Source organism: Orycteropus afer, unplaced genomic scaffold (genome assembly GCF_000298275.1).
Source record: "Orycteropus afer afer isolate SDZICR_OR568_19922 unplaced genomic scaffold, OryAfe1.0 scaffold00098, whole genome shotgun sequence".
Classification (NCBI taxonomy): Eukaryota; Metazoa; Chordata; class Mammalia; order Tubulidentata; family Orycteropodidae; genus Orycteropus; species Orycteropus afer.
The window spans coordinates 5,746,423-5,764,970 of record NW_006921685.1 but is presented as its reverse complement, the minus strand read 5'-3'; the positions used below and the strand labels follow the sequence as shown (position 1 = coordinate 5,764,970).

At 38.1% G+C, this 18,548-nt stretch overlaps 1 pseudogene; it reads left to right on the top strand.

Moving 5' to 3' along the window:
• The first annotated feature begins 3,032 nt into the window (after positions 1 to 3,032).
• LOC103198646 lies at positions 3,033 to 5,627 on the top strand (annotated as a pseudogene).
• The last annotated feature ends 12,921 nt before the right edge of the window (positions 5,628 to 18,548 follow it).

Sequence of the window (18,548 nt, the reverse complement as noted above, 5' to 3'; positions counted from 1 at the left end):
TGTGTTCTGGGTCTGTATCCTGCTCCCTTGTTTCTACCACTTTATCCTGCTTCTTTGTGTGGACTGTGATGGTCTGCTGTCTCCGAGGCATCATGGCATTGTTGTATTTATATCTCTGTTAACTGTTTGTGAAGAGCAGTCAAGGGTGGTTCAGGCTCTTCTTGGTGGTTTTTTATCATTGGCCTGTTGGTGGAGAAAGAGTTAGTGGCTCTTGATCAGTAAGTGAAGTTGCAGGAGTTATGGGTGTAGTTGTGTCTTATAGGGACTGTTGCTGTCTCCCACTCAGTTAGACAAAAATTATAATTGAACAACCATAAAAAAATCTAAAAACACATGGACAAAAACACACCATGTAATCACACAGGAACAGTAACCAAAAAAAGAAAAAAGGGAAAAAGAAGAAGAAAAAACAAGACAACCTGCAATATCTGGGTACAGGGCACTAAGAGAAAAAAGGTAGAGAAGGAGAATAATGAAGGAAAAAAAAAATGGGAAAAATGCAAAAAGAAAAACAAGGAATGGGGTTAACCATGAGAAAAAAGGGGAAAACAAAACAAAACAAAAAAACTTAAATTTAAAGGAAAAAAAATGTTTTCAACCAGGAACAGGGAAAAGAAAAAATGCTGAAAACTAGGACCTGGGAGGGTAAGAATAAGAATAATAGTAAAAAGGACAAAAATATTAATAATAATAGTTGTTTTAAAACAGACAAATACAAGTAAACTAATCACCAGAGAAAAGAAAGTGAAAAAAAAAGATAAATAAAAAAAGAGGAAAAAAAAAATCAGTGGAGGATAGGGTAGGGCTCCCAAGCTCCGTCTGAGCACACAGACTGGGATGGAGTTCCTGTGGGCCCAGAAGGTAGGTGGGAGTGGGGGATGGTCACACCTTCATTAACCAAGTGGTTGTGGGGTATAAGAGTAACAAGAAGAATTTTGCACCTTTTCATTCTTACAGAACTAGAGTGTCCTTGGGGTTGCTGGCAAGCAGAACATGTTCTTAATGCCCAGGAATCTTCGAGAGTGCTTTCTCTTTAAATATCCAAGATAGTCAAGCCACTTTCAAACATTCAAAATGGAGGCACCCTCTGGACTGGTAAAAGTCCACAGCTCAGCCTGCCTTTCTCTTCACCTTCTCCGTTTATTCCCCAGCCACCAGAGCAGTCCTCCATGTAGTACCTGGCTAGAGGGCTGATTTTTAGGTTATTTCTTAGATCCTACCACCACTCGGGAATCTCCAAGCTGTCTGTACTGTCAGGATTGCTCAGGATCACTGCCAGACCACAGCTCCGTCTGTCTCCTTTTTTTGGTATTTTCTCATAAATTCTTCTGCTAGTTGGGGTTTAGCCCACGTCTATATCCTCCCCTTCAAGGCTCAGGGGTCCAGAATTATCTTCTGTGTCTGTGTTAATTGGTTTCCCTTTTCTTTGTTGAAGAGGGTCTGTGCAGTCTTTCTGCCTAGTACACCATCTTCAACATCTTTGCTACACATTCTTTCCACACTGAACTCGTTTCTGCTTTCCAACACATCAGGTCTTTTCCCTGTGTCTGAAATCCTTGTCCTTTAGATGTTGTGTGACTGGTTCTTTCTCAACCTTCAGGACTTGGCTTAGATGTTTTCCCCTTTAAACAGACCTTTCCCTGCATATTGTAGTACCCAAGGAAGAGTCCTCCATCACTTTTCATTTTAACACCTTGTTTATTTCCTTCACAGTACTAATAACCACATGCAATTACCATCTTAATGCATTATGTAATATATAAATGCAAATTTAATGAGGCATGGCCATTTTCTGTCTTCTTTGGTGTATGATAAAAATAGGCACTGGATAGGTATTTATTTAATGAATACATGTGGTAACTTGGTGTAGTAGAAAGAGCACTGGCATCAAAATCAGATACTTTAGCATTTGAATCCTGAATTTTTATTTACTGACTGGTATCATCAGATAAATTAAGGAACTTTTCTTATCCTCAAGTCCTTCATATATAAAATAGGCATTTTCACCTTCACCTTCTAGAATTGAGGGAGTTACTGGGTGGTGTGGACAGTAACATACATGACTGGTAACTGAATGATTGGAGGTTTGAACCCACCCAAAAGTGCCTGAGAAGAAAGGCCTGGTGATCCACTTCTGAAAATTCAGCCATTGAAAAACCTATGGAACACACTTCTACTCTGACATACATGGGATCACCATGAGTTGAAATCAACTCAAGGGCAATTGAAATGACTGTGAACACTTGGCATTCTGCCTGGTACATAGCAGATATTCAGTTATTTTCTGTGTGGGGAGAAAGCTGAAATAGATTCTTATCTTTGGAAAGGATATGTTCACTCTGTTTCTCTACTTATGGCTTTAAGACCAATAATAGATCTTGTGTTCACAGAAGGTGAAGGCCTTCACTTCCTCCTCCCCCCCATCACTGCTTGGTTTTCCAGTTCTTGGTTGCAGGTGTGTGTTCTCAGAATATGTGGATTAAGGAATGAAAGCATCACCAGTCAATTGTACTGGGGCCTCTGTTTTGCCTGGGGCCAATAATTCACTAGAGAATGTCAGCAGTTAGATGCAACCAGGGAACAGTTTGTATAACCCGGTGCAAGGCCCCAACTCTTTTTCTCTCTTTTATGCTATTAGAAAACTCTAAGATTTCTGACTTTATTAATGTGCAGAGCTAAGCTGTCATCTCTCCATTCACATCCCACTATTTAGATTAACTCTTAGTTCTATCATTGCATAAATAAAATAGTTAAATCAAAGAGCATTTCTCTCCCTAAAATGAATACTACTCCTTCTAAGGCTCAAACTGCAGCCAGATTAAAAATAATATATAATTTGCCTCTATATTTGTAATTCAATAAAGAAATAAAATCAATCAATCAATAATGAGTGTTATTCATAATATATGTTCAACACTCATATAAAGTGGATTTATAGATAAAAGACAGTAAGATAGCCAAGTGTTCTTTGAGAACTACTTTGGAAGTTATCTTGTAAAGTTGTGGTGTTCATCCAGGGAACCTGCGTGAAGATGCTTCTTACTGTTCCTCGTTCCTGTAGTCCCTTGCTAAGGAAAGGTAGTTTTGGATTTTGGACCCAGCACTCTGTGCCAGTTAAGGCGGTGGCAGTAGTGATGGTACAAGTAAAAAATGAGGATGGTGACAGTAGCTGTGAGGATTTGTGGCTCTTGGACAAAGGCTTGTGGAAACATCTATGTCTTTGATAGATAATGTTCCTGAGAAAGACATCAGGTCAAAAAAAAGACACAGATGTGACTTTTCAAAGTGACCAAGGAAACAAAAGAAATCAACAGAAAAATTTCTTGATCAAAAATCCCTTGTTATTCTAAAACTACTCAAATTATTAAGCACCATAGTAAAAACAACCCTTTTCTAAGTTACAATCATAAAATCAAACAACCTTACCTTAGAGAATTATATGTAAGTCATCCTTCCAAAAAAATCCCAAACTCACTGCTGTTGAGTTAGTCCCGACTCATACCAACTCCTCCTTAGGTTTCTGAGGCTGTATCTCTACAGAAGTAAATTGCAAAACATACACACATTAGCAGAATCAGAACAACACAGGATTGAAATAATTGAAGAGGACAAAAGCTCAGAAGACATGACTTACTGGTTCCTTATTGAACAATTAGATTAAGAGAGAAGTGATGAAAAGCTCAACAAACTTAAATGAATTTACTGACTATTTTTGTTAATTGTGTAAGAATGCAAAAGAAAAGAAAGATGTTCATGGTCTGGCTCTACTTACCACAGATACCAAACCAAACTCACTGGCATGGAGTTGGATCCCACTCATAGCAACCCCTCCTTGGGTTTGCGAGGCAGTATCACTACGGAAGTAGATTGCCCAACCTTCCTTCCGAGGAGTGGCTGGTGGGTTTGAACCTCCAGCCTTCTGGTTAGCAGTCAAATGCTTTAGGCACTATGCCACCAGAGCTCCCTGACTACAGATAGGCTACAGAAATTTTTTTTTTAAAGTGAAATATTCCAAAATACAGGCCAAAGTTGTGGTTCACACAATTCAGAGTAAAGTTAAAAACTTAACTATTGAATTATTTAAAGCGAGACATCAACAAGAGGATCACCTCAAAGACTTAAGAACCCTGGAAAAAACATTAGAAAATTTTTTTTTGGAGAGGCAAAAAGTTCACCAGCAGATAGCATAGATAAGACTTATTCAAGAGGTAGAGCTCAAAATTTGAGCTACTGATAGAGAAATTAAACTTTCTTATAATTCTCTTTAACAAGAAAAGGAAAAATTGCAACAGATTCATGAACATTTTGATTGGAAAGAACAAGAACACAAGAAAGAACTTGACACAGGAGATTTTTAGTGAGGCTGATTTCCAGGATGCCTTAGCTAAAGAAATAGCTAAACCAGAGAGCAAGCATGAGCAAGACATAAAAGAATACCAAGAAAAAACTGATATTTTTATCCATCAGTATATTGATTTAGAAGATAAATTCTGTATTGTTTTAACTATTGAAGCCAGATTTAAAGATGGAAATGTTGCAACTGAATTAGCAAAGAACAAACATGCTGTTTGGGCTCAATGAAAAGAAAATGAATCTTCCTGTTTAATTAAAGATCTGACCTCTATGGTGAAGGAACAAAAAAACAAAACTTGCAGAAGTTTCCAAATCAAAATAGGAAATAACACCAAATTTACAGAATCAAATGAATACTCTTGAACTTTTATTGAAAATGACATGCAGAAGAGTATTGAAATAGAACTTCTTAAGTAAGTAAAAGTGCAACTTATTTCTGAGCTAACAGCCAAGGAATCACTAATTCATGGCTTTAAGGACAGAAATAAAAGTATAAGGACACGAACTAGCACAACAGGGAGCCTCTATGGCCTCAAATCATAGGAATTTAGAGGCCAAAACTGAAATTTTATGTGGAGAGAATTAATCCCTGCAAAAGGCAAATGAATATGATTGTGAGCTTTAAGAATTAAGAGCAAAATCATAGCACACCAAACTGAAGCCATGAGAAAATTCAAAGATTGTTTAAAGGAAGAGATGAAGACATCAAAACGTTACAAGAGAAGATCTCTGAAATACAAAATGCACTCCAGAACAACTTGAGGAAAAATCCTCACAACTGGATGTTGTAATTGAGAAATTAGAAAGACACAATGAAAGAAAAGAAAAACTAAAACAACAGTTGAGAGAAAAGGAAGAACTTGAAGAACTTAGAAACACGGTACACTTAATCAGAAGTGACAGGGTAAAGGAAAACTTCTAAGTCATCTTAAAATACAAGTAGAAGTGAGAGAAAAATTTGACCACAAGGAAAGGAAACTTAAAGAAGAGAGAGACAAAAGTTTGAAATGCAGATGAATGCACTAGAAAAGCCTCACAGTGAGGATGATGCTTTTAGAAAAGTTGATGCAGTTGTAGCTCATCCAGCTGAAATATTACAGCTGTTGTGTACAAAGCAGAAATGTCTTGAATCTGCAAATGAAAATACTTACCTTTTATTTCTTGAAGAAGAAATGCATAGGCTTGGGAAGAAACAACCAAAAACAAGAGAACAATGGATGAAAAAAATTGAGCAACTTGGTTTTGCTCTAAGTGAAATTCAGCAAGAATTGTGATGGTTTTGAGATTGAACTTAAATGGAATGGGCCAGCAAACTTATTGCAAAAATGATTAAATATTCTAACAGTAGTAATTGCTATGGTTTTGAAATGTCTCTTTCTATCCTTCATTCTGAATAGATTTTAAAAGACTCGTGATCAAGTATTTATTAATTGTACATGCAGGTTTTTCTAATACATTGTTAATGGTTACGTGTATTAAAAAAGCCCATGAAAATAACTAGACTCAAGACATTTTTTCTTGTTTTGGTGCTGTACATTATTTGGTAATTACATATTTGTCCACAAATCTGTAAATGAAATCAAGATTAGTACTTCAACCATATGAGGGAAAGTATTTTAATCATTGTTGTTACTTATTTTGTTGTTGAAGAATGAATTGTATTTATTGGTTGACTTTTTGTTGATGTAGCTCTATTCTTTTAAAGTGATCAGGACATATGTGTAGCCAAAAAATATTTGAAATCTGTGTGATAAAAAGATGTAGCATTCTTAAGAAAGTATATATATATGTAGCCATCTCCACATCACTCATAATAATACCTTTCATTAAAGATTGCATTTGAGGATTTGTAAACATTATGGACATTTTTTGATTTAAAAGAAAATCTTAAAAGGAACAAGAAAAAAGTTATTCATCACATGCAGAGAAACAGCAACATAACTAACATCTTAGTTACCAGAAACAATGGAGGCCAGAAGGTGGTAAATGACACATTTGAGGTGTTAGAAACGATCAACCAAGAATTCTACATCCACCAAAACTATTCTTTAAAAATAAACACAAAATAAAGGTAAAAAAAAAAAAAAAAAAAATGAAACAAACAAACAAACAAAAAATAATCCGAAACAAACAAAAAAAAATACCAAAAGTCACTGCCATTGAGTTGATCCTGACTCACACCAACACTCACTGGGTTTCCAAGGCTGTAAATCTTTATGGAGGCAGACTGCCCTATCTTTCTTCCACAGAGTGGCTGGGTGGTTCAAACCGCTGAACTTTTGGTTAGCAGCCAAATGTCTTAACCACTAGACCAACAGAACTTCACAAAGCAGGACCACATAATGACTTTTAATTTTTCTAAACCCTTGATGATGACTCCTTTTTTTTCTTTTTAAGTTTACCACGTTCATACTCTTCTGTTTTCTTTGTACAGGCTACTGTGTACTAGTAATATAGTTGACAAGTTAAAACATGACATTAAAGTACATTCTGCGCCACACATTCAAACAAAATAAACAAAATAACAACAAAAAGCCCATACACCATCAGCGTTTGCACTCCAGGAAGACTGCCACAAGAGGGTGCCTCTTCCATGTGGTAAGACTTCCTATGGTTAAGTGTGTGTTCTAAAATGATGAAGACTTCCCTTCCTGCTGTTGGTCAGAAACAAAATTTTCCTGAAAGCCAAAATGAAAGCAATAGTGTTCAGACTATTTGTAAATAAGGAAATGTTTAATAGATTTCTCGGATACAATTTGGTCATCTTTTATCAACATTCTATAATAGTTTCTGACTTCTACTAAATCAAATTTTCCACAACTTCTTCATTAGAAATTCATAACTACTCTACTTATTTTCAGTTGACTTTGGTTATTTATTTTCAGTTGACTTTGGTCATGTTGTCAGAATGAATCAGTCCTTAGAGATGGATATCCTGCTTGGTGAAGTAGAGGGTCAGAGAAAAAGGAGAAGACCACCACCAAGGTGGGTTGACACAGTGCCTGCACTGCTGGACTGAAGCCTGGGAAGGATTGTGAACATGTCACAGGACTGGGCAGTGTTTTGTTCTGTTGTACACAGGGTCGCTGTGAGTTGGAGCTGACTGGACAGTACCTATCAACAACACCATTTATCTTGTACCTGGAGGTTAGTTCAACGTGGCCGTTTCCTTAATATACCTTCTAGTGCCTATTGATGTGGATTCGGTTTAGGAGTGGTTCACACAATTGCTTCTCATCCACAGCCTTCTGCTTAAGGAATCACCACCAGTTTCAGTATCTTTGGCTCAGTCTCTCTCTCTCTTTTAAAATCTAAATAAGGGAGCAGAAATAAAGTGAAGAACACTACATAGTGTATCCTTATGCTGAAAATGTGACTACTTTGTGGAAATTGTTTCACCAAAACAAGTTTTTAGTATTTTCTTTGAAAGTAGGGGATTGAGGAAAAAGTAAAATGAACACAACCAACAACCCCATTTCTTATTTTAAGAATGATGGCCTAACTGGGTTTTTTAGCCTAAAATGCTTGATCTCAGTCCAGCTGCCCTAGCAGTACTCATTGATGGCAACTTCTCTATATCACTTCAGTGAGCAGTGAACTTCAGGAACTCTGCGGCACTCAGCCTAGCAGAATGATGACCGTACCTCAACTGGTCAGAAAGTACCAAATGTAAATCTTACTGCATCATCAGGACATAATAATATAGAACTATTTCTTGATGATATGGAACAGATTTTTTGCTGTTTATGGTAAATATGCCTCCTGATTCTATCAGCCTGGACTAATAATCTATTGCTTCTAAGCGTGCATGTAAAATTAGCAGTCAGAAGACAGGGAGGGACAGGGATGAGATGTTAAAGTAAAGGATGGTGTGACATGTGATTTCAAGTTATGTTTGAAGAAATCTGAATTCATGGACTATTAGAGAAATCCTTATTCAGATTGAAAAGGTTGAGTAAATAAAAAATAAATCTCATCAAGGTATAAAATGTCTTCAAGTGTTTTTTTTTTTTTTTTTTTTTACCAGAATTATTACATCAGCCCCAGATATATATTCCTACTTCAAATCTCCTATTTGCTCAATCCAAACTCATATTTTCTTAAATTTCTAAATGTTTTGCCTTGTGTTCAGTTCTGGCAAACTTCCGACCTCTTATCCCAAGTGAGCAAGGCTAGGGCTTTGTGTTGAGGTCTCTGGAGCTGGGCAAGGGTGTGGGTATGGTAGTCTTGTCTTGATGTACCAGTACATATTTGTGTGAAGTAAAAGGAAAACAGAGCCTAACTCTCAGAAAGAGGTTGGCTGGCTCACAGCAGTAAGGTAATCACACTGCCATGGAGTTAATTCCAATTTATAGTGACCCCCACTGGGTTTCCAAGGCTGTAAATCTTTATGGAAGCAGACTGTCTCATCTTTCTTCCATGGAGTGGCTGGTGGGTTGGAATCACTGACCTTTTGGTTAGCAGACAAATGCCTTAACTATTACACCACCAGAGCTCCTTGCAGTAAGGTAATAGATATCCAATAAGCCAGGCAAGTAGAAACATGAATAGAATCTTAAGAAAAGGCTCAGCCATGGACGATAGGCAATAAGGAGAGAAATAAGTTCAAAAGGTGGACTTTGGACAAATTTTAGAGACTACCAATTTTATTCATCATACTTGTTGCTGTTGTTAGGTACCGTTGAGTTGTCTCTGACTCATAGTGACCTCATGTACACAAAACGAAACACTGCCCAGTCCTGTGCCAGCCACACAATCTTTTCCATACCTGAGCCCATCATTGCAGCCACCATGTCAATCCATCTCATTGAGGGCAATTCCCTTCTTCATTGTTCCTCCACTTTGCCAAGCATGATATCCTTCTCCAGGGAATGGTGCCTTCTTACAACATGACCAAAGTAGGTGAGATGAAGTCTGGCCATTCTCGCTTCCAAGGAGCATTCTGATTGTACTTCTTCCAGGACAGACTTGTTAGTTCTTTTAGCAGTCCATGGTACTTTCAGCATTCTTCTCCAACACCACAACTCAAAAGCATTGACCCTTCTTCAGTTCAGTCTTCCTTATTCATCATCCAGCTTTCACATGCATATGAGGCAATTGAAAATACCATGGATTGTGTCAGGCACATCTTAGTCTTCAAGGAGACATCTTTGCTCTTCAGCACTTGAAAGAGGCCCTTTGCAGCAGATTTGTCCAATACTATACTGTGTCTGATATCTTGAATGCTGCTTTCACTGGTGCTAATTGTAGAACCAAGCATTGTGAAGTTTTTGACAACTTAATCTTTTCTCCATTTATCTCGATGCTGCTTATTGATCCTATTGTGAGCATTTTTGTTTTCTTTATATTGAGGTGTAATCCATACTCCAGACAGTAGTCTTCCATCTTCATCAGTAAGTGTTTCAAGTCATCCTTACTTTCAGTGAGTCAAGTTGTGTTGTCTGCATAACGCAGGTTGTTAGTGAGTTTTCCTCCAATCCTGAAGACACATTCTTCTTCATATAGCCCAGCTTCTCGGATTATTTGTTCAACATACAGATTGAATAAGCATGGTGATAGGATACAACACTGATGCCCTTCCTTCTTGATTTTAAACCATGCAATGTCCCCTTGCTCTGTTCAAATGACAGCCTTCTCGTCTATGTACAAGTTCCTCATGAGCACAATTAAGTGTTCTGGAATTCCCATTCTCCTCAAGTTATCCATAATTTGTTATGATCCACACAATCAAATGCCTTTGCATACTCAATAAAACACAAGTAAACTCTTTGTGGTATTCTTTGCTTTCAGCCAAGATCCGTCTGACATCAGCAGTGATATCCCTCGTTCCATGTACGCTTCTGAATCCAGCTTGCATTTCTGGAAGTTCTCTGTCAATATACTGCTGTAACAGTTGTTGAATTATCTCCAGTAAGATTTTACTTGCATGCAATATTAATGATATTATTTGATAAATTCCACATTCTACGGGATCCCCTTTCTTTGGATTGGGTACAAATATGGATATTTTCCAGTCAGTTGGCCAGCTAGTTGTCTTTCAAATCTGTTGGCATAGCCAAGTGAGTGCCTCTAGTGTGACATCTGTTTGTTGAAAAATCTCAGTGGGTATCCCGTCAATTCCTGGAGGCTTGTATTTTACCACTTCCCTCAGCGAGGCTTCGACTTCTTCCTTCAGTACCATTGGTTCTTGATTATATACCACCTCCTGAATTGGATGAACATCGACCAATTCTTTTTGGTACAGTGACACTGTATATTCCTTCCATTTTCTTTTGATGCTTCCTGCATCGTTCAATATATCACCCGTAGAATCTTTCAGTATTGCAACTTGAGGCTTAAATTTCCTCTTCAGTTCTTTCAGCTTGAGAAATGTTTACTGTGTTTTCTTCCCTTTGCACATTTCGTCTTTGCACATTTCATTATAACAATTGACTTTGTCTGCTTGAGCTGCTCTTTGAAATCTTCTGTTTAGCTCTTATATCTTGTCATTTCTTCAATTTGTTTTAGCTACTCTCCATTCAAGGGCAAGTTTCAGAGTCTCTTCTGACATCCATTTTGGTCTTTTCTTCCTTTCCTGTCTTTTTAATGAACTTTTGCTTTCATCATGGATGATATTTTTGATGTCATCTCACCATTCCTCTTATTTTTGGTCATTGGTGTTCAGTGCATCAAATACATTCTTTAAATGGATTCTAAATCCAGGAGGGATATACTCAAGGTCATATTTTGGCCCTCATGGACTTGTTTTAATTGTCTTCAACTTGAACTTAAACTTGCAAATGAGCAGTTGATGGTCTGTTCCACAGTCAGCTCCTGTCCTTGTTTTGGCTGAAGATATTGAGCTTCTTCATTGCCTCTTGCCACAGATATAGTCGATCTGATTCCTGTGTACTCCATCTAGTGAAGTCCATGTGTATAGCCACTGTTTGTGTTGTTGAAAGAATGTATTTGCAATGAATAAGTTGTTGGTCTTGCAAAATTCTATCATGTGATCTCCAGCATTATCTTTATTTCCAAGGACAAATTTTCCAACTACCAGTGATTCTTCTTTGTTTCCAACTTTTGCATTCCAGTCACCAGTGATAATCAACACATCTCGATTGTATATTTGGTCAATTTCAGACTGCACACATTCTTTGGTAAAAATCTTCAATTTCCTCATCTTTGGCTTTGGTGGTTTGTGTGTAATTTTGAATAATAGTCATATTAACTGGTCTTCCTTGTAGGCATATGGACATTATCAATTTGAATAATAGTAGTATTATCCTGTCTTCCTTGTAGGTGTATGGATATTATTCTGTCACTGACAACATTGTACTTCAGGATAGATCTTGAAACATTCTTTGTAATGATGTATGCCACACTATTCCTCTGCAATTTGTCATTCTCAGCAGAGTAGATCATATGGTTATCTGATTCAAAATGGCCAAAACTGGTCCTTTTCAGCCCACTGATGCCTAGGATATCAATCTTTATGCACTCCATTTCATTTTTGACAACTTCCAATTTTCCTAGATTCACACTTTGTACATTCCATGTTCAAATTATCAATGGATGTTTGTAGCTATTTCTTCATATTGAGTCATGCTACTTCAGCAAATGGAGGCCCTGAAAGCTCTACTTTATCCATATCATTAAGGCAGGCTCTACTCTGATGAGGCAGCTCTTTCCCAGTGATATTGAGTGCCTTCCGACCTGAGGGACTCATCTTTCAGCACTGTATTGGACAGTGTTTCAGGGCTATTAATAAAATTTTCCAGTAATATATCAGACAGTGTTTCACTGCTATTCAGAAGGTTTTCACTGGCCGATTCTTTGAGTAGTGGATGGCCTCTTCCTTCTTCTGAGTCTGTCTCAATCTGGAAGCTCTACCAAAACTGGTCCACATGGGCACCCCTTCTGGCACAGCCTCCAGCCTCACAGAAACATGCAAGCCACCACAGAGGGACAAACTGACAGGCAAGTTCATCTCCCTTAGCTGTTCCAACTGCTCCGCTCACTTCCTGGGCTACCCCCTACCTGTTCCTGCCAGCCCTGTCTGCGGCTACTCCCTGATGCTTGGGGCTCTCCCCCACCTGGCTTATCTGTTCTCCCCGCCAGCCCTGTCTGCCACTGCTTCCTGCCACCTGGGAGCTGCCGCCTGCCCACTTTACCTATTCCAGCCCCCTGCTCTGTCATCAGACTTATTTTCTGATATTTTTATGGAAAAAAAATACAAACAGAATAGTCACAGAAGAGCTGAATTGAGGGTTACTAATAAGATCAATTAGTCATGTAATGTGTAATCTGAAAAATTATGAAAGGATGAACATGACTTCATTTTTGGACATGTATTTCCAAGTATGGTACCATCCAGGTAATCCTCTAGACAAGAAAGACTTTGTGTGTGTATGTGCATGTGTGTATGCTGCAGGGAGAAGATAAGATAATATTAATAATAATAGCAAAAATAATGATGAAAACTGACCTCCACTAGATGCTTGCCATAGGACACACACTGTGCTAAATTTCTTACGTGTATGAAAAGAAGAAATCATTACTGGGTCCTTATTTCAGATGACCAGACTGAGGCCTAGAATTTAACATACTTCAGGTCACATAGCAAGTGGTGGAGCTAAGATTGAAAAACAGTTCTTTTTTGAAGCTGATGCCCGCATATTTAACACCTACTTTTACCTTTAATCAGTATGATAAGACTAGCTACTCTTGTTTAAAAGAGGATGATTAAAAAAAAAAGAAGAAGCTCTGAGTAGAGCAAACAATGACACTTGTTAACAGAGCTCTGCAACAAAGAAGGACATTATGCTGCATGAAATAAGTCAATAACAGAAGGACAAATATTGTATGAGTCCATTAGTGTAAAATGTCAAGGAAAGTTTTACTCAGGGAAGAAAATTCACTTTGTTGGTTACTGGGAATAGGAAGGAAGGGGAAAGAAAATTTCAGACTAGTTGGGGGTCACATGTTGATTTTGGTGAGGGGATGGGGGTACAGAAAGAGTCTGTGACCAATCTGGTGACAATGGGGAAAGGGAGGACACAGAAACATGTACAAAAGATATAGATAACAGAGGCAAATACTGTTATATGCACAATACTGCATTACTACTGACACCAAACACTAGCCTATGAGTAAATGCATAAGCAGGTGGGAAGATCAGGTGGGGGTAGATGAACAAGAATACACTCAAGACCAAGGATAGATTTGATTGAAGATAATCTTACATAAGTACTTGTGCTAAAATATTATCCACATACGTTACAGAAGCAACAGAAGACAGGGTTGGAATAGTTTCTCAGAGACAATCAAATACCTTGAGAAGGAGAATCACCAGGCTTGTGGGCTTGGGACCATGGTCTTGTGGGGTACCATGTTCAATTGGAATGACATAGTACATAAAAATCTTTTTCTTCATCCTGCTTTGGTGAGTGGCAACTGGGGTCTCAAAAGCTTTCATGCGACCATCTAAGACGCAGCTATTCATGTCCTATTGTCTGGAGCAAAGAAGAGTTAAGAAAATCAAAGTCATTTGGAAACAATTAGTCCAAAGATATGATGGACCACAAGGACCTCAGCCTTCACAACCCTGAAACTGGGTTTGCTGAATGGTGCCCACCTACCAATACCAACCACTCAGAAAGGGATCAAAATTGGAGATCCTGGTTAGAGTGGGAGGAAAACTGTTGTACAAATTGAAAACCAAAAATGAACCGAATTACTGGTTGGATGGAGACTGGTGGAACCCCGAGACTATGGTCCCAGGTTATCCTTTGGGACTAGAAATGGATTCACTTTTGTATATTGGCTCCCCACCCAACAGTAGAAAGACCCACATGCAGAATACATACCCCAGGGAGATGCACCCACCTACTTAGGGAGATGCACCCTTTGGATCAATCAGCCATGAGACATTAGAGGGGCAGCATTTACATAGAGGGAAAGCTGGACAGACAGGAATGCATATATAAGAAGGGTTTAGGGTCACAGGGAGGAAAAGGGAGGAGAGTTTTTTATGTTTGGGGATTGTAATTGGAGTCATGAACTCAAATGTGCATGAACTGCTGAGTGTAAAACAAATCTACTTTGTAAATTTGCATGCAAAGCACAGAACAAAACAAAACAAACAAATGAAACAAAAAAAACCAAAAATACAAAGGAAGGCTTTGTACATGTGCATGCCTAATCTTTCTTTGTGAATGTGAATCAGAGAGAAGGGTGATTGAGACTGATGGTCCTTAAGAAGAAGCAAGTAGCTACAGCCAAAAGGCTTGCACTCAGGTATGGGGCTTTCATCCTTACATGGGCTCTAAAACCAGCAGGATATTGGTCACTGTTAAAAAAATCTATATATTTATGAATTCATTACATTGTTATTTGTCACTGTTTAGAGATTTGCTTTGAAAAAAATTATATATATATATTTTTTAGCATAAAGTGTGACAGCTCCTTGAGGGTGAAGGCAAAGCTTTCAAGATTCCAAGATGTGTCCCTTGAAATTCTCTCAGGACACCTTGCACAGGGGGCATTGTAGTGACCAAGGTCATTCATGGAGGGAGGACATTTCATTTTACTAAAGTTTAATTTACTTTCCTTTCATATATATTATCCCATTGCCATCTTGCCTGCATGTTTTCTGCTGAGAAATCAAATCTTAGTTTTGTTGGTTGCCCTTTGTAGGTAACTTTTTGTTTTTTCCTGTGTTGCTTGCAGGATTCTTTCTTTGTCTTTGGTTTTGGTGAGTTTGATGATGATATATCTTGGTGATTTTTCTTGGGGTCTATCCTGTTTGGGATTTATTTGACTTCTTGAATGGCTTCATTCTTGTCTTTCATCATATCAGGGAAATTCTCTTCCAAAAACTCTTTGACAGTTTTCTCTGTTGTTTTATTTGTCTCTTCTCATTCTGGAATTCTGAATACATGTGGCTTATTCCTCTTGAAGGTATCCCACACGAACCTTAGGGTTTCTTCATTTTGTTTTGATCTTTTTTCTGATTGATCCCTTTCTGAAGAAGTATTGAGGTTTTTGTCTTCAATCTCACTAATTCTGTCTTCCATTGATTCAATTCTACTCCTTTGCCCATTCAATGTGTTGTCTATTTCTGAAAATTTGGTATTAATCTTCTAGATTTCTATCTGTAGATTTTGTGTCGTTTCTAGTTTTTTAATTTATTTTGTCATTTTATTCTTGTATTGTCTCCTGAGTTGGGGGCGACTCTACGGCAAACAACAACAACAACAACAACAACAACAACAACAATTGTCTCCTGAAATTGTTCTACGGTTTTCTCTATGTTTTCCTCAATTTGTCAGTGTTTCCCTTGATCTGTCTCTCTATCCATTGAAGGTAACTAAATATAATTCTTTTGAATTCCTTATCAGGGAGTTACAATGCTGTTTATTCCTCTGGGATTATTTCTGGGTCTATATCCTGGTCCTTTTTTCCTATTGATTTATTTTGTTTCTTTATATGCACTGTCGTAGTCTTTTGTGTCTGACCTGTTGTGATGTTTTGTGTTTATATTTAATTGTTGATTGTGTGTTGGAGTTATTAGCCCAAGATTTTCATTTTCTTTGTTTTGTTTGGATGTTATATGAGTAAGCAGGGCACTTACTCTATTTGCTAGTTTGCAGCACTTATACACTCATCACCTGTCTCCTTTCCAGTCATCAGCCTCCGGTATATCTGTGCTATTCTCGGCAAGTGGAGCCTGTTCTTAGGTCTCTGGAATGTAAACATGAATGCTGTCAGTTTAAATATCCAAAATGGCCACTGCTTGTAAACATTCAAAATGCTTGTACCTTCTGGACAGCTGAAAGTCCACAGCTCAGTTTGTCTCCTTCTTTGCTGTTTCTCTGTTTAGTCACAAGTCCCCAGGGTAGTTGTCCATGCAGCCCTTGGCGAGCAGTGTTGATTTTTAGGTTAATTCTCTGGTCTTAACACCACTTGCAAATATTCAAACTGTCTGTGCCGTCAGGATACTGACAGTCCGCAGCTCCATTTGTCTCCTTATTCACTGTTTTCATTCAGGCTCTTTTACTAGTTGGTGTTTAATCCACTTCTGTATTCTCCCTTTCAAAGATCTGAGCTCCAGAATTATCTCTGTATCTGTGTCAATTGGTTTCTCTTTTCTTTGTTGAAGAGGATCTGTGTAGATTGTCTACCTATTTCACCATCTTACTGGAAGTCCTGCTATCCTGCCATCTTCTTTTTGATGCTTCCTGCATCATTCAACATTTTGTTCATAGAATCCTTCAGTATTGCAACTCAAGGCCTGAATTTTTTGTTCATGTCTTTTAGCTTGAGAAATGCTGAGTGTGTTCTTCTCTTTTGTTTTCTAGTTCTAGGTCTTTGCACTTTTCATTATAGTACTTTTTACTTTGTCTTCTCAAGTTGCTCTTTGAAATCTTCTGTTGAGTTCTTTTATTTCAGCAATTATTCCATTTTCTTCAGCTACTCTCTATTCAAGAGCAAATTTCAGAGTCTGTACTGACATCCCTTTTAGTCTCTTCTTTTTAACAAGGTCTTTTAAACAACGTTTTGATTTCTTTGTGTTTAATGTTCTTGATGTCATGCCACAACTTATCTGGTCTTTGGTCATTAGCATAAATACCTCAAATTTACTCTTCAGATGATCTCTAGATTCAGATGGGCTATACGGAAGGTCGTATTTTGGCTCTCTTGGACTTGTTTTAATTTTCTTCAGCTTCAGCTTGAACTTGCAAATGAGCAATTGATAAAGTCAGCTCTTGGCCTTGTTTTGCTTCTTCATCACCTCTTTCCACATATGGAGTAGATTAGATTTCTGTATATTCCATCTGGATGTGTATAGTCACCATTTATGTTGAGAAAGGGTATTTATAATGAATAAATTGTTGGTCTTGCAGGATTCTGTCATGTAATCTCTGACATCATTTCTATTAACAAGGCCACATTTTCCAAATACTGCTGCTTCTTCTTTGTTTCCATCTTTCATATTCCAATCACCAGTTGTTATTAATACATCTTGATTGCATGTTTGGTTAATTTCAGATTGCAGAAGTTGGTAAAAATCTTCAGTTTCTTCATCTTTTGCTTTGGTGGTTAGTGTGTAAATTTGAGTAATAGTAGTATTCACTGGTCTTCCTTGTAAATCTGTCCTATCACTGATGGCATTGTACTGCAGGGTAGATCTCAAAACATTCTTTGTGATGATGAATGTGACACTATTCCTCTTTAATATGTCATTCCTAGCATAGTAGATCATATGATTCTCTGCTTGAAAATGGCCAATACCCATCCATGTCAGCTCACTAATGCCTAGGATATACAGCTGTATGTGTTCCATTTCATTTTTGTCAACTTCCAATTTTCTTAGATTCATATTTCGTATGTTCTATGTTGTGATTTTGAATGGATGTTTGCAGTTGTTTCTTCACATTTTGAGTTGGTCTTGTTCAGCAAATGAAGGTCCTGAAAGCATTCCTCCATCCACATTGTGGTAGTTAAGGTTATGTGTCAATTTGGCTGGGCCTCATTTTGAGTGGCTGGGGAGCTGGATGGAGTTCTTCCCCATGGTGAGATTGGCAATCAACTCCATGGTGGTATCTGCTGTGAGCAGCTGATTATCTTCTCTAGGAATGTGGTCTGCTTCCAGTATATAAGGAGAAGCTTTGGGAATTGTTTGCAGCTTTTTGACATGCTTGGACCCTGAGTGTAGCTGAGTCTTCATTTAGCAGTCTGCCATGTTTCCTGTCAATCTTGGAACTATCTCTGGATTTGAACTAGTGGCCTGCTATGTTGTTTGGTAATATTAGGACTATGACATTTTATTTGTGGATCTTGGCTTGTTTGCCTCAGCAGTTAGCACCTGCCTGAGAGGAGCGACATCTAGCTCCAGTGGGCTGGGAGCAAGAGGCAAAGTTGAAACCCAAGGTGAAGGGACTTCACCCAGACCCTAGAGCTGACACTTTGAACTCAGACTTGTAGCCTCCTAAACTATAAGAGAATAAAGCCACCCATTGGTGGTATATTTCTGTTAGAGTGGCACTAGAGGTAACCAAAACAGAATATGGTACCAAGAGAGTGGGGTGCTGCTCTGACAGATACCTAAAATGTGGAAATAGGAGTGGAGTGTGTCCTTGACCTGAGATCCCAGCAGAAAGACCCTGGAAAAGAGATGGTAGTAGCAGAGCTGAAAGATTGCCATTAGATAG